The sequence below is a fragment of the Bombus vancouverensis genome, chromosome 10 (assembly GCF_051014615.1).
Source record: "Bombus vancouverensis nearcticus chromosome 10, iyBomVanc1_principal, whole genome shotgun sequence".
Lineage (NCBI taxonomy): Eukaryota > Metazoa > Arthropoda > Insecta > Hymenoptera > Apidae > Bombus > Bombus vancouverensis.
In genome coordinates, this window is record NC_134920.1 from 6,529,840 (window position 1) to 6,545,368 (window position 15,529).

A 15,529-nucleotide genomic window follows, 5' to 3' on the forward strand; every position below is an offset into this window, starting at 1 on the left:
GAGTTCGGTTTATTTACCTTGACCGAACGCGATTGTTTGCTTCGCGATTCGGTACACTTTCATCTCGCTTGTATTTTGAACGCTGTTTCTGTCCGCCTGTTTCTATCGAAGATGGAATCTCCTGTGACTTGAGGAGCCTGGAGAATCGAGAAGGTTGCAAGGGTTTGGGAGATAAAATGTTTTTCGTATCGTTTGATGGAAATGGAACATGTAATTCTGGACGATATTTTTGGAGTAAATGTCTGTAATTTTTATTTAACCCTCGTTATTTGATTTTACTTTATTCTATTTAACTTTTCCTCTATATATATATATGATGAAAGTATTTATTTATAACAAGAGAAATAATGTTTGATCGTTGATCATTAAATATATATGTTGATTTATTGACCAAAGATCAGATATTCATATATAATATATAAAATTATAATCAGCTGGGAACCTCGATTAATATGTTTTTGCTGATTTTCTGATTTTAATGTTACTTTATGATTAAACAGAGAGAGAGAGATTTCATATTTACACATATGTATAAAAAATCACGAGGATATTCTGATTATTTGTAATAGATAATTAAGCTTCTGATATTTGTATTAATAAACCTTATTAATCTTCCTTTTGAACGTAACTAACAACAATTACCCATACGACGAAATTTATTGCGCGTTATTCGTCAAATTGAAACTTTAGAAACGATTTTGGAAACATTTCATATACAGCAATTTAACATCATATAACGACGCTACTGTAATATTACACAGTTTACAACATCGTAGCATCTATTATATCGCGAATAATACTGTCATGCAATATCGTGTAGGACATCAATTGCACTGCAACAATGGAAAAATAATTCCATCAATTCTCAAAGATTCAGAACCATCTAAAATACTCTAAAACCGTATAAGCCTGTAAAAACACATAGTAATCTTAATCCTGGATTGGCAGTTGCTTCATTGGACCACCACCCGTCACACTGGTTAAATTTTCGTACATTTGGAATTCTGCAAAAATTTGTTAAAGCACCTTCAAGCACGTAGCTTCGGCTCATAAAATTCAACTGGCCATAAAAGAAAGAAGAATCCTTTTGTTCGCAATTATTTTGCAATACAATAACTAATATCCTGCGCCCACGAAAAATCTAAAAAATCTAAAAAATTCTGCCATATAGACCGTAATCCACAAAAGTGATAAACAACGATTTAGGAAATCGGGAGGAAGAGAAAAAAATATAAATAACGGAATAATAAAAACGAATAAATCGCTAGTGTGGAGCGTGAAAATCGCGACACGCGTTTCGGGCGAGGCGTTAAAATCCAGCATGGAAAAAAAAAGAAGCGAAATAGTAGATGGAAGAGAAGGGTGAGGAGAAGAGGGGAATAAAAGTCGTCAGAATAAATTGGAGGCAGTAAAATTAAGCGGCCGACGTAGCCGCTATGTCGTTCTTATTTTTGTTTATCGTTCTATTTACCGTTGTGTTAAATTCACCCGCTGTCTTGGCTGATATACGAGCCGAAACGGAGATGGCGGACGCTGGCGATGCATCGCGCACGGGCGCGCGAGAAAAGCGACGCTTAACGGGTGGTGCGTGAGCCGGACGGACGACAAATTAGCCAACTTTATTTCGATTTTGTTCGCTTCGCCGTTCTGTCACTCTTTTTCCTCTTTCTAATTAAAAAAAATCTTTTTTCTATTTTTTCTCTTTTTGTCGAACGCGAATAAACGATCCCATAACGCGCTCGTTTGACACCGCTCCGCCCCCTTGACGATGGATTTTTCAAACGAACGGGCTTAATTAATTGAAAACGCCCCCTCGTTTTTGTCTCCGACCGATCGTTCAGCTTCGTTCATTGTCTCGACTGACACAACGGTTCGGTGCATTTTTAACGGGAGAATTGGCGCGTTGGAGAATTTTGAAGGACGCTTTTGTCGAATCAGTCGGATTTTTAATGCCCGACCGATCGATTTGCTTCATTTTGAAAAGAACAATGTTATAATCGAAAAATATGTCAGCCGAATTATTTAACGACGGTTTCAGCGACCGAGTATTTTCTGAAATATTCGCGATGGCTGTAATTTGTCGATTAATCGATACGGTGACTTAATTCGATTGTACGGGACTGCAAAATGAAACCCGTTTCAATGCACGAAGCATTAATTCGTTTTAAAAATACCCTACGATAGAAAGCCAGAAATTTGTATAAATTATTAATATTATTTCTTTAAAGAACTTAATTATATACATAAACTAAACATAAATTTAAATGTAAATTGTATTTGAAGATAATTCAGTATTACTTCTGGAGAGAATATCTGCAAGAAATAAAATCCCAAGTCCGTCATTTTGACGGGTTTGTAGGTTCCACCGTTGAGAATCTTCAACCACAAAACTTGGAAACTTTTTTATCGAACCATACAATCTGATCAATCATAATATACATACATACACGTACACATAGCTATTTTTTCATAAATCAATTTCATACCCCTATGAAACAAGTATCGCGCGAATACGACAATATGAACACGACTTCTTTATCTGTCGCAACAAACCCGAAATGCTTCCAAAAGTAATGCGTGCAGATCGATTGGCGTACAAAATTCGGAGGAAAATAACACGCAAATGCAAGAGAACGCAAGGAAATTTAATTGAACAAATAATAACTGTGTGACGCGCGCGGCGAACAAAAATTGCAGCCGAAATTCCAGTGAAAATAGAAATTTTTCATGGTTTTAAGTTAATACCATTCGAACGATAAAAGCTGCCAGGAGGGAAATCTGCTTACCGTGTGTTGGCAACTTCTTTCAACCTGTACGCGGCAAGATTAATGTCGAGTTCTGGCAAAATAAAATGAATCACTTTTAATTTGTCGACATCCCTCGACATTCTGCCCCCTCTGGCAGCGCACGCCATCCCGTTTAACCCGATGTTTGCATATGCAGTGTCGCGGACAAACCCTCTCGAACCTCGCGGCGACTTTTACCCAACTCGTATATCAACCACGATTCCGGTTACAACCCTGGTGTTTCTTGCGCTGGCGAGTTTACTGGCCGTGCGTACGTTGCGAGTATTTATCGAACGATATAAAAGAGCAATGCGTCTGGTGGCAGGGTTGTCGCCAAAGGTGCGTAAGTCTGTGTTGTTGTAAATCTTTGCATACGACGAGTTGTACCACCATTCTGTTACTCGTTCCAGGAAAATACGAATCATTTCTTGTATCTGAAAATACCTAAACAATTTCTTCCAATACCAATAGCGATAAAAATTCTATTAAAAAGGAATATATGTGCTACTCTATGGAAAAGATATTACGTACAATCTAATACCTAAACCCAACCTAAGCACGATCCAATAAAAGAAAATTCGAATAATCAGTTGCTCGTTACTCGTGTCCAGAATCCCGCGTATTTCTAGTTTCCTAAAGAAACTACATCAGAGAGTCAGGGGGAAAATATTCCGAGCACTCGAACGCGCTTCAATCACGCAACGTTTACGATCATTCGCCACTTAACTAACCCCGTACAATATAAGGGAAGAACCCCTTAAACTTAAAGTACTAAGCGTCCAATTAATACTAAGAAACAAGTGAAATGCAATTTCAAGAATTACAATGGTGCCAAAATTTCATCGAAATTGTTTGTTCGACCAGCCCCCGGTTAGCAGGTCCCCAATTAAAATTGCATAATCTAATACCTAGGCCCAACCTAAGCACAATCCAATAAAAGAAAATTCGAATAATCAGTTGCTCGTTACTCGTGTCCAGAATCCCGCGTATTTCTAGTTTCCTAAAGAAACTACATCAAAGAGTCAGGGGGAAAATATTCCGAGCACTCGAACGCGCTTCAATCACGCAACGTTTACGATCATTCGCCACTTAACTAACCCCGTACAATACAAGGGAAGAACCCCTTAAACTTAAAGTACGAAACGTCCAATTAATACTAAGAAACAAGTGAAATGCAATTTCAAGAATTACAATGGTGCTAAAATTTCATCGAAATGGTTTGTTCGACCAGCATGGAAACCTCCGGTTGGCAGGTCTCCAATTAAAATTGCATAATTTAACGCGGCGGAACGAGGTCAATAATAAAAACTGGGAACGATAACGAACAAACAGTTGGTTTAAAAAACGGTTGCAGGGGGCAAGGCAAGCATCGGGAATCGAGCGCTTTATACATACCACGTGTAGGCATTTAATCACACTTCCGGTGGTGCGCTCCAGCTCTATATATATAGCCACCACCCTATTTTCCAGCTCGTACATCAGCCAGAGGAGCGCCCCTTTTTCTACATTTGCAGCGTCAGGTACACACGTGTACCTACGTGCCATCGCGTTGAATATGCGATGAGAGAACGCGCGCCAACCAACCCCTACGCAAACGCGTTTTTCATCCCCCCGACCTATCCACGCGCTTTTTTACCCGGCCTGCTTCACCTCTTCCACTGGCTCGCGACCACGAGGTCTGGACTGTGTCTTGTGGAACCAGGTGAACCCTCCAGATAGACCGGGCCAAGAATATGCAGCTACAAAGGTTGTAACTGGTGATTCGATTTTGATTATTTTATAGGAATTTTTATCGCGCTATACCTGACAAAGGTTGGAAGGAAGGGGATGTAAAGTTTATGTGGGAATAAAATTGCGATTAGAGTAGACTGAAGATTTTTATACAACTTTTACGAACATTAGCGAAACAACGAGACTACGCAAAGGTTTATATCTATTCTATTCCATAAAACATTGTAACAACTACCTCGCTTTCGATATTTCTTACAGTCTTGTATATTACGTGCATTTTCTATATCCTAGAGCTTTCCAACTTTTCATAGATATACCATGTATATTAAACGATAAAAGTTTGACACAGAACGGCGTAGTACGTTTTAATGAATTTCATTCGGAGACCAATCGAACATATTCTAGCATTCCCTTTTTCGCTACTTAAAAATTTCTTTTACATGTAGTCATGGTTGTATGCTGAGATAATTGGTGACAAAATAAATGCATTTCCGATCGATAGATGCAATAGAACGAATTTTTGCTTCGTAAAACGGTCACGTACATTATATAATTCTTCTATACTTAAATCCGCTATTACGTTTGAAAATCTGGAAAAATATGAAAAAAGCCTTCTTCTGAAAATATTCTGTATGATGCCGCCAGCAGCTTCTACCGGATCAAATTAATCCGAATCCTACATTCATGAACGAGTGAAATGTTTGAAGTTCCTCGTTCTACCATCGTATGACCAGTGAATCGAAATTTTCACGACTCGGAAACGAGAGGTTCCAACCGGAGCAAGGAATTCCGTTGGTGGCCAGTCACTTCCAGAGCTACGGAAACGCGATCGAATTTCTTGCTCCGGGCAGGAAACGAAACGAAACGACGCGACACGGTGAATTAAAAGCTGGTATCAGGAGGAAAGCTTCTTTTCGGCCACCATTTGCGGTAATACGAATTTATGGCGCGCCTTCCAATGGCATTTCGTGTTTCGTCTTTATCGACGCGCTACTTTCAACGTTTCGCGTCCCAGCAACGTTGCGCGACAGGTATATTCTTATTTATTTTAGTTGTGGTAATAATAAAATGTGCAGCACGAGATAAAAAAGAGGGTAGTAGCTTTATATGTTTTGGAATTATTTGTCTGCATCGTGAAATTAATTCTACATGCGATGGAATTTAATTAGAAAATAGTTGAAATAATTGGAAAGTTGATACCAATGAATTTTATGTTAAAGGTAAAGCAGAGAATGGAAAATTAATTAGTACTTCTCACATTGGCTGTAATTAATTTTTAGAAATATGTAATAATATTTACAAGTAACTCGTAAATTATTAACATTTAATAATATCTAATCTTCAAAACAGTGTGAAGATAATTCAATTTTGTGACGTCCAAGTTTTATAGTTATACATATTGTCATTTAAATTCCATGGAAAACAACATTAAATGATCTATGAAATTAAATATTATCTCTTCACAATTTCAATTCGGTTTCTGTTTGATATGTTAATAAATGTATTCAATTAAACTTTTACCATAAAAGTACGATGTGATATTAAATATTTGATTTGAATAAATTATAACATTGTATATTTTTAACATTCCATTCTATGGGAAATTCGATAATATTCGTGACGAATTCTAATATATTATCGATGATATTTGCAAAATACGTAAATGGATTATTCGATTTAATTCAGTTTCGTAAACGTCGATTTTAATATTGATTATTTAATGCAGCCCAATTTGGGCCATCTCGTTAAGAGATTCGCTGCCAAAGTATCAATAATTAAATTACCTGAATAAAATAATACCAATTAAGCAAACACATGGAATATCGATATTAAATTGGACGTTTACAATACTCTAAATAAATTATCGGACCAACGAATGAAATTTTCAAAACCCTTCTGCAACTGAACCTTAACCGTATCTAGATTAACGTTAAATAGGATTATTTGGTCAACTTCATTTCGTTTCCTGTACTTTATCGCTTCAGGTAAAATACAGAACAATACTAAACATTCTTACGGAATCAAATTTACTAACTGCGAATTACCAATATTTGCGTATTTATGGAAAGATTAAAAATAAAAAGTATTTAAAAAACATATATGTAATATTCGAAAATAAGTAAAATGAGAAACGAAGAATAAAAGAATGTTAAAATATGAAAATTGTAAAAACAAATACGATTTACAATATTTAATAAATAAAACAAGCTCCTAATTTCTTTACACACGTATGTAATTCCTTTAATTATATTCATAAAAATCCGCAGCATATAGTGCATTGTTATAATACTATCTTCAATAATATTTCATAATCATGATTTAAAATAAATACTCGTAAATAAAAAAAGTTGTACCCACAACAAAAACCAACGCAATAGATTCTCTTCTATATTCTACACTTTCTACCCCAGATTCCTATCGTAACTTTCAATATCTGCCACCTAAAATAAATCAAAACTTCCGCTTGCACTATGGAAAACTGTACCCATAACGTAAACCGATAATTAGATTCTCCACCTTAAATTATTCGTCTATCATAACTCTTGACGAGCAAATCTTGCGACTGAAAATAATTTAAAATTTCCTCTATCCACCGGACAGAATAATGCTTTAATTATAGAAAGCAGTGAAATGAACCTCAACCAAGTAAATTCAAATTAAACGAGTCTTCCTCGAGTTCCAACGAACCCTTGTAAAGTAAATATATCCAGCAGGAAGCCATCGAAGTGAAAGAAAAATGCTCTTGATCTCAGAAAATAGAAATTCTCTCCCATGATACTAGAAGAACGAGAGAAAGAAACAGAAAGAAGATGAACCAACGGATATGTTGCTGCAGAAGTTGCCCATTCGAGGCCAGAGGATAGCACAGAGTAAATTCCCTAAAGCAAAAATCATGCGCCTCACGGGTTGCTTGTTACGTGTCGAAATATTGCAACGTGGTATCGAAACGGCCGCAATGCGTCGGGTTCGACACTATCCCAGATGGAGAACCCGGATGGCGTGACAAATGGCCGCGAACGTTCTGGAGCACGAGGCCGCTAGTATAGCAACAACAAGAAAAACGAGAAACATTGAAAATCCATTTTGGTATTGAAAATGAGTGTTGTATGATCACTGATAAATATTAATTCCAATGGCTCTATTCCTCTCTGTACCCGTTCGAATTTCTCTGCGAGGCATTTTCCATCCTTTCTGTTGACTTTCCAAATCTTTATCCAGGTATTTCGATTTCTTCAACTTTACTCGAGCATTTTTATCTCTTAAATTAAATTTTTCTTCATACGTTGATGGAGATAAATATACTTTATTTTGCGATAAAAGACGATTAAAAATGCAAACGTTTGCGTAATATATTTTTCGTAAGATTCGTAGATCAATTTATAAAACGTGGCTTAAATTCGCCAGAATCAATGGATGTTCTGTATACGCCACAGTCATGTACGTTAACTAGGTATCTTTTGATTTCCTTCATTTTCTTCTTTTCTCGGTCTTTTGTACCTTTCAATTATCGTTAGAATTTACATGGAATATAAATAGCTTATATTCTCCTATACTGTTTCTACTCGAAAATATCTATTACATTATACATGGATTAAATACAAGGAAGGGCAATTAAAATTGAAAGCGAGTGGTAAAAATAGTTCATTGTGTCTTTATCTCTCATAAAATAGAGGAAACATACAATATAATATTCTCTTTTGAGGACGTGGCTTTGTGCCCGATGCTTTTAGCTTCAGCTATAAATTCAATTTCGTGATGTACATTAAGAAGACAAGACACCAAAGAGAATAATTAAAATAACGTAATGTAATCCTAAAACGTCTGCTAATATCAATACACAATTGTTAACACTTAAAAGTCGAGAATTTCCATTGTAAAGATCTACTTTATTAACTTACATATATCATATTAAGACGAAGACATTTGGCAACAGGTATTTCAATCTCTGTAAGGCTCCACCGTAGAACTGGCGGATAATTAGTCCGCTTAAAGTCACTAAACTCACCTGTTCACGCAGAATCAATTATCAAATAATTATTTATAACTGACACATTGTCTATTTCCCCATTAGTATCTGTTATACTAATTAGTAGATGTACAGTTGTACATAACTGTCAAAGATAAGATCAAAGATACGATAAAGATGAAATTAAAGAGTGTTTTTAAATAAATTCCATATACGCCACCCTTTCATAAAAATATGCAAAAACATTCGTGCGAATGAAATGTGAAACTAATTTTCGATCAACACTACACGCTGTAAACTATACATTGTCATGCGAGACTCGAATCAGCCCCATAACTTAATGATTCTAATCGGCCGGAAAACGACTATAATTACAGCGAACCCCATCGAATCCGGGAAACACGCGCGTAACTCGATAATTAGATGAAGGCGCACGGAACTCGAACGCGATTGCACACGTCTACGCTTTGGACCCACGTTGACGCGCACAACCCGATTTTGTTGGAGGAAAAATCGGATAACGAGGAAATTTCCGGGCAACGACTTTCCACGACGAGAAAGAGACTCGCGAGGGTTTTATTTCGCTCGGCTATCGACAAACCATAAACGATTACGCGCACGCAAGCTCGCGGCGGTCGTCGTCTATGCGCGAGATTTCGATGCACCGCTACTACCCAGAGATCGATGAAATAACGTGCCTCTGTAACTTGTTAAAACGCGGTTATTGCGGGAGATTCGTTATGGATCCACGGCGTTCGTCCTCTCTTTCAACATCGTTTAACACCGCGAATTACGCCCGAGACACAGCAGTTCACGAAGGTACTCGGAACACTTGTAAACTTTCTCCTCTACGCATATATTGTATTACGCGTGTTACACAAAACATTTTGAAATTTCAAAGTGCCGAGGTGCTGTGATGAGATCCGATTATGATATTGGCAAATATCCAAATTACGATATCAGCAAAGTTTCAAACGAATCTGAATTATACACATACGTATGTTGTTCGATTTTGTTATATGATTTCGATACGACAGATAATCGACTGTTTAAATACTTCCGTGATCTCTGTGAAACGTATACTTGTATTAGATATAAAGACAAATATATTTGAATTTTCTTTTTTATAAATGATACGCATATAATTATGGAAAAACGAGATAAATAAATTATCCCTTCGTTAGATAAATTTTAGGAAATAACGCGTTCATGTGGTTCTTTTAACAAGAAGGCGAATAAACTTATTACTCGATTTAATTGTCTTCTACCGTCTTAGAGTTATAGCTTGTCTCAGTGACGATGCTTGGCACATTGTTACATGTACATAAATTACTAGATATTTAGTAGCCATTATAAATCTACGGAAATGTCTAGATACTTGCGAGTGATAGTATACGTATAACAGAGATTTTGAGAATTTCGCCTGACCTCGTAAAGATAGAATGGATATGGTGGTTTCCGAGGCGTGTTACACGCGCGGGGATGGCTATACACTCGTGTTTGAATATTGCATACGTCGCTCGATACAGCGACGGCGACGTTACGTAACGTGGGAAACAACAGGCAGAGATCGTATACCCGGTGTGTGTTTTTCGCGATGCGTTTCGAGTGTTGGGGCGTGAGTGGAAAGCAGAATGTGGGTTATTGTCGTCTGAATGGAAATCGATTTGTTGAGCCTGCAGTTGTGAACGGTTGATGCGTTTCTTCTGCTTCTGTTTTTTCATCTATGCGCTAGATGTTTCTCTTTTTCGGCCAGGTTTGTTCTCTTTTCGATTTTGGAGGGGGAACAGCGGCGATTGTTCCGGAGTAACTCTTTCATATTGCATGTTTTTTAATGTTTCTTGTGACCTTTCCTTTTCCATTCATTGGCATACACTTCTTTGTTTTTAACTATAATTATATAGAACAAATTTTTCATTCAATTTCAGCCTTTTGACGATTAACATCAAACTCAATTGTTATAATATTTGCTTCCAGCTTAGATCTCTCCTTCCCTTTCTCATTTCGTTTTCTATTTTTATTTCTTCCAACTCCTTAAATTTTACATTTCTATATTGTATTGACTCTTTCGGGAATCGATTTACTTTCGAATCGAATTACTTATTTACAGTTCTCATTTTATCCATTTTTAGTATCAATGTATTTAACTAATTTGGTCTATTAGTTGCACGTGGAATTCAGAAAATTGAGAGCGTAGACCATAGTGGTGGAAGTCTGAGTATCTAAGCCATTCTCGCTACTGGTTCCTCGGTACTCGTAGTCTTCTACTTTACTACTAGCGAGAGAAGACCTATTTAAGAACTGTACTTCTACATGCGGTTTGACTACTTCTTTTTGCGTTACTATTCATTTCCCATATTTTTAGATAATACTTTTTCTGTTGATATTTTATTATTTATTACTCAGTCGTTGTACTTAACGTATTTTTTTTAAAGACATCTACATTTTCTACAATTTTATACGTGCGTAATTCTCAAGGCATAGTCGCTCTATTAACGTGTAATAGCAGCTGTTCTTTTCCTACAGGGAACTTTTGCGAATAACGCGAGACATTGTCTTTTATAGTCACGTTATTACGCTCCCTTATGGAGCCTTTTCTGAAGCTACAGAAATCTGCAAAGAGCCAGAGGTAGAAAACAGGCGAAAACATGAAAGCTTACCATATGAGAGAAACCAAGCAAGGAGAGAATATTTAGAAATCCATGTAAACCGGGAGAAAACATTTTTTAACTATATAATTTTCGGTCAATTTAATTTTCCCACTGCGGAGATACAAGAACTGATTACAACTTTACATCCAACATTTTGGTATTCAAACAGAAATTCTTTATGCGAGTTATTGGGTGACAATTTAAAGGACTTTAAAAAAGATTCCAAAGACAATTAACATTTAACGTTTAAAAAAAATTCATCAGAGAAGATAATCGAAGAGACTTCGAAAAATTCCAAAGATTACTTTATTCACAATTTTTTAACATTCGAACATAACTTCTTACCTAACTCTTCCACATCCAAACGTACAAAAAGACCTAATCTTTCAACGTTCGAGAAAAATCTTCACGAGAAGCAACCCAAGATTTCCAAGTGAAACGAACACCACATAAAATTTCATATCTCATTTTTAAACATTTAAACAAAATTTTCCATACAAAACAATCCCCCCTCCCCAAAATCCAAAGACACGAAACCAGTAATTTACTTTACGACATGAAGATATGAGAAAAATAACGAGAGATAAAAGGAAGCCTATGGCCCATCGATTTCCCTCGAAAAAAGAACACGCGTAAACAAAAGAACCCATTCTTTAACGATCGATCTCTCGATTCCAGAAACCAGAATGTCTCTCTGCCTCTTATCTCGGAAAAGGGAGGAAGAAGAGCGTTTGAACGAATGTCGGCTCGCGCATGGGATGAAAAGCGTGTGTTGCGATTTCGAGGATCGAATTCCTCGACGAGTTGCGAGTGGAACGCCTCCCCTTTGCTCTCGTACAATTTCGAGGACTCTTCTAGGCGAACGTACGAGGAAAACTCGTGGAATTTTGAGGGGAAGACACGTGCTACGTGTATCCCAACCTATACATCCACGCGTACATCCAGTCTCTGTCTTTGTGCTTCTCAGACGAATTGCGGAATGTTCAATGATCACGCTAATGGATTACGGTTAGCTTGATTTTAATCGAACCCCAGTGTACACCGAGACTCGGGCTTCAACCATTTAGATATTGCGTCCTGGATAAGGAACTAGGATAAAGGACCAGGTAATTGGTAACAGTGGCTCAGCCATGTTTCGTGGTGTGTTTAATTTTGCAGAAGCAGAAATAATTGAGTGGAAGTGTCAAATACGGGTCTGAAGCACATGTAGCGGACTTTGGGAAAAAGTTTCTTAAATTGCAAATAGCTATGATGTTTCCTTCGTTCAAGATTAGGTCGCTTTCCAACGAAATATTGCACTTCGTGAACCTATCGCTTATTTTTAAAGGCTTGTGTTTTTGAATTTTTTACAGATCGTTCTTCCATTTACCTACGTTATATTAAAATATTTTAATTGACGCGTTAAAACCAATTCAGTTCAAAACTCAATTCGAATATATATGGTTTCCATATACCCAATATTTGTGGTTCTTCGAATTTTTGAACAAAATGTACTAGTAGAGACAAGATCGAAGCTCAAAGAACTATAAATATGTCGTCTAATAATTTATAATAGATAATATAATTTAGAATTAACTAATTCAAATACCACAGAACTACTGCTCCAACTAATCTCCTCTCTAAGAGGATAATGTTCATCATCGGAAGGATCTAGCTGAAACTTCTATACTTCTGCCTCTCGCAGCTGTCAAACATCAAACGAAAAACAGAAGATTTTCCGTAGAATTTTCCCAAACGCAACCTAGTGCTTCTAGAGGAACACGGTAATACTCACTTTCGCCCTGATCGGGCTAATGGATTTCAGCTTCGATAATCTTAATCAAGTAAGCCTGGAGCAGCCATCGAATGTACGCGAGTGATATTAAGGTCTTAATATTTGAAATCAAACTTCCGGACTTATAAGGTCGCTCGACTAGCACCATCCCCTAGCAGCCAGTCAACCTTTTAAACATTAAGTTGCGAGGAAGCAGATACGTCTCGCCGTAGAAAGAGAAGGAGAGATGATGCCAACGAAATCTCGAGATTTCTTAGCGAAAGTTGCACTAGCTGCTGGAAGGATGTAGTTTTAGTTCCGAACTGCTGCTTCGCGTCCTAACAACCAACGTTTCCGCTGATATTCCGGACGAATTCGTTGACAATTTCTGTTTTACCGTTGTTCGTAATCCCTTCTCCAGTTCGCTTTATCCATGTCCTCCTGTAGATGTGTTACTTTCACTGTACTAGTTTCTACTTATTCCTGGCGTTCGTTCTTCTTTTCGGAATTGAGAACAATTAACGTGGAATGGGGGAACAACCCTCGTGATTCCACCCTTCGAGTCGTAGATCAGGCGATTAACGCGGGTACCGTAGATCCTTGTTCGGAGGTTTCGGTTTGGAGGATACAGATAACGCGTTCCAATTTTTACGACCGGTTTTAATACCTTTAATCATATAATATGTGATTAACGCGGTTTTTAATGGCAGAGGAATTAGAATCCTCAGATTTCACGAGATACTAAAATAATTCTTTCTCTGGATAATCGGAAAGGAATGGCGATTGCTGTACGTTCCTTGGATTTTAGGAAGTATATTTTGTATAATAATATAATTTCCGATTTACGCGTTCTTTAGCGGAAAAGAAATCAGAATTCTCGCATTTCAATGATATGATCCTTTCGAAATATTAAAAATACCGTTTTTAAATAATTAACGAAGAGTGGATGTTGCTATGCATTCCTGAAGTTTTACGGAACATTTTTGGCAGAATCGTATAATTTGTGATTAATGGGTTCTTTAATGAGAAAGATCACATATCTTAAATCGTGGCAAAATTATTGTGACAATTATTTATTTGCGAAACAATTATTTGCAGGGTCTCTTTCAAAATCACAGCTTCTTGAAATATCGACAAACTTGCACAGTCGATATTCCCGACGAGCAACCGAGCTTGCAGCTGCGTTTCGCACGCTCGTGAATTTTCAATTCCATTGTGCGCTGGCCGTTGTTTAAATTGGCCTGGTTGCTCTTTGATGTAAATTTGACGCCAGCGAAACACCCAGAGGAATTCATACCTACCCTGTGCAATTGTATTCGCAACCACCCTGCTTCGAATCCTGCTGTACACCACTTCTTGTAATGTAGCTTCAACTCCTTGTAATGTAGCTGTGTAATCTCAAATGTTCTCAAAATGTTCCACAATTTGTTAAGACAATGAAAATTTTGGATACACGTCCCTAATAATTTATTTAATTTCTGATAGAAACAGTGTCCGATGTAATTTGCGTAATATTAGAATTGAAATTATTATTTACTGATAATTGCGATTTTTGCCATTAACAGATTATGCTTTGCTAAAAATTCTTATCGGATCAGAGAATGCATAATAATCGCCATTTTCCTCTGACTATCTAGAATCTACAGAGATTTTATTTTAAAACCTATACGTTTGATAGCTCGCTCGAATCTCAGACTATAGGCTTAAACAAGTCTGAGTTTGACCATATTTTGCATCAAACTTTACAAATATAGTATAAGAAAAGATGTAAAATGTAAAAAGAAAGTACTAGCAATTTCTCCCTATATCGAATTAATTCTTGAAAATACGACGATTAGAAGCTTGTATTATTTCAAACGTAATTATTTCGTACGAAATTTTTCAGAAATATGATCCGAGAGAAAATTTACTGTGTAAATTGCCGGTAAAATTTTAATTCTTAAAAGCGTAAATTTCCCAGAAGAATTAATTATCCGCTTGCATTCGCAGGAACAAACAAGGATTTCTCGTGTTTGAGCGATAAAACGTTTCCTTAACCGGCAGTATTTTGATTATACGAACGTTATCTATAATTCCGATTCATACGGTCGGTAAGGTTTAATTTCGGACAGACGGGGAATGGGATTCTTAATCAAGCCTCCGAAAATCCCTTTTCTGTTCGCGGAAGCCGCTTCCTTCCAGACTAGTCTATCATCAGATATTGGCCTCGCAGCTCTAGGCCAAATTTTAATGAGAAAACTTAATGAGCGTTCCGTGTTCTGACACGCATTTCCCAGTCTGATTATGCATCCAGAGTGGCCGGAGCAACGAATGGGAGATAGAACGATGGACGATGGAACGGGTAGTCCCTTTGTGTTCATTACAGAGGGCGGATCCGGAAACTACGTTTGATCCTGTGATTTCCTGATCTACAGGATGGTTTATGACATTCCGACTGCATTTTTGCGAAACTGAGAGACTGAGATCGAGATACTATGATAAAGGTAAGTATTAAATAGAAATTATTATTATCATTAAATTAAATAAAAAAGAATGAAATAATTGAGACGATTGAAATTTATTGATTATATTGGACAACTACGGATGGTATCTTTTCTGGTATTTATTTTTATATTGATTAAGTGACAATATAATGATAGAA

General features: G+C 36.9%; 1 protein-coding gene across 4 annotated transcripts in view; it reads right to left on the reverse strand.

Annotated features, from left to right (window-relative positions):
- PH4alphaEFB (prolyl 4-hydroxylase subunit alpha-1) overlaps nucleotides 1-15,529 on the reverse strand; it is a 378,836-nt gene that overhangs the window by 188,136 nt on the left and 175,171 nt on the right. The gene's annotated exons all lie outside the window — the stretch shown is intronic.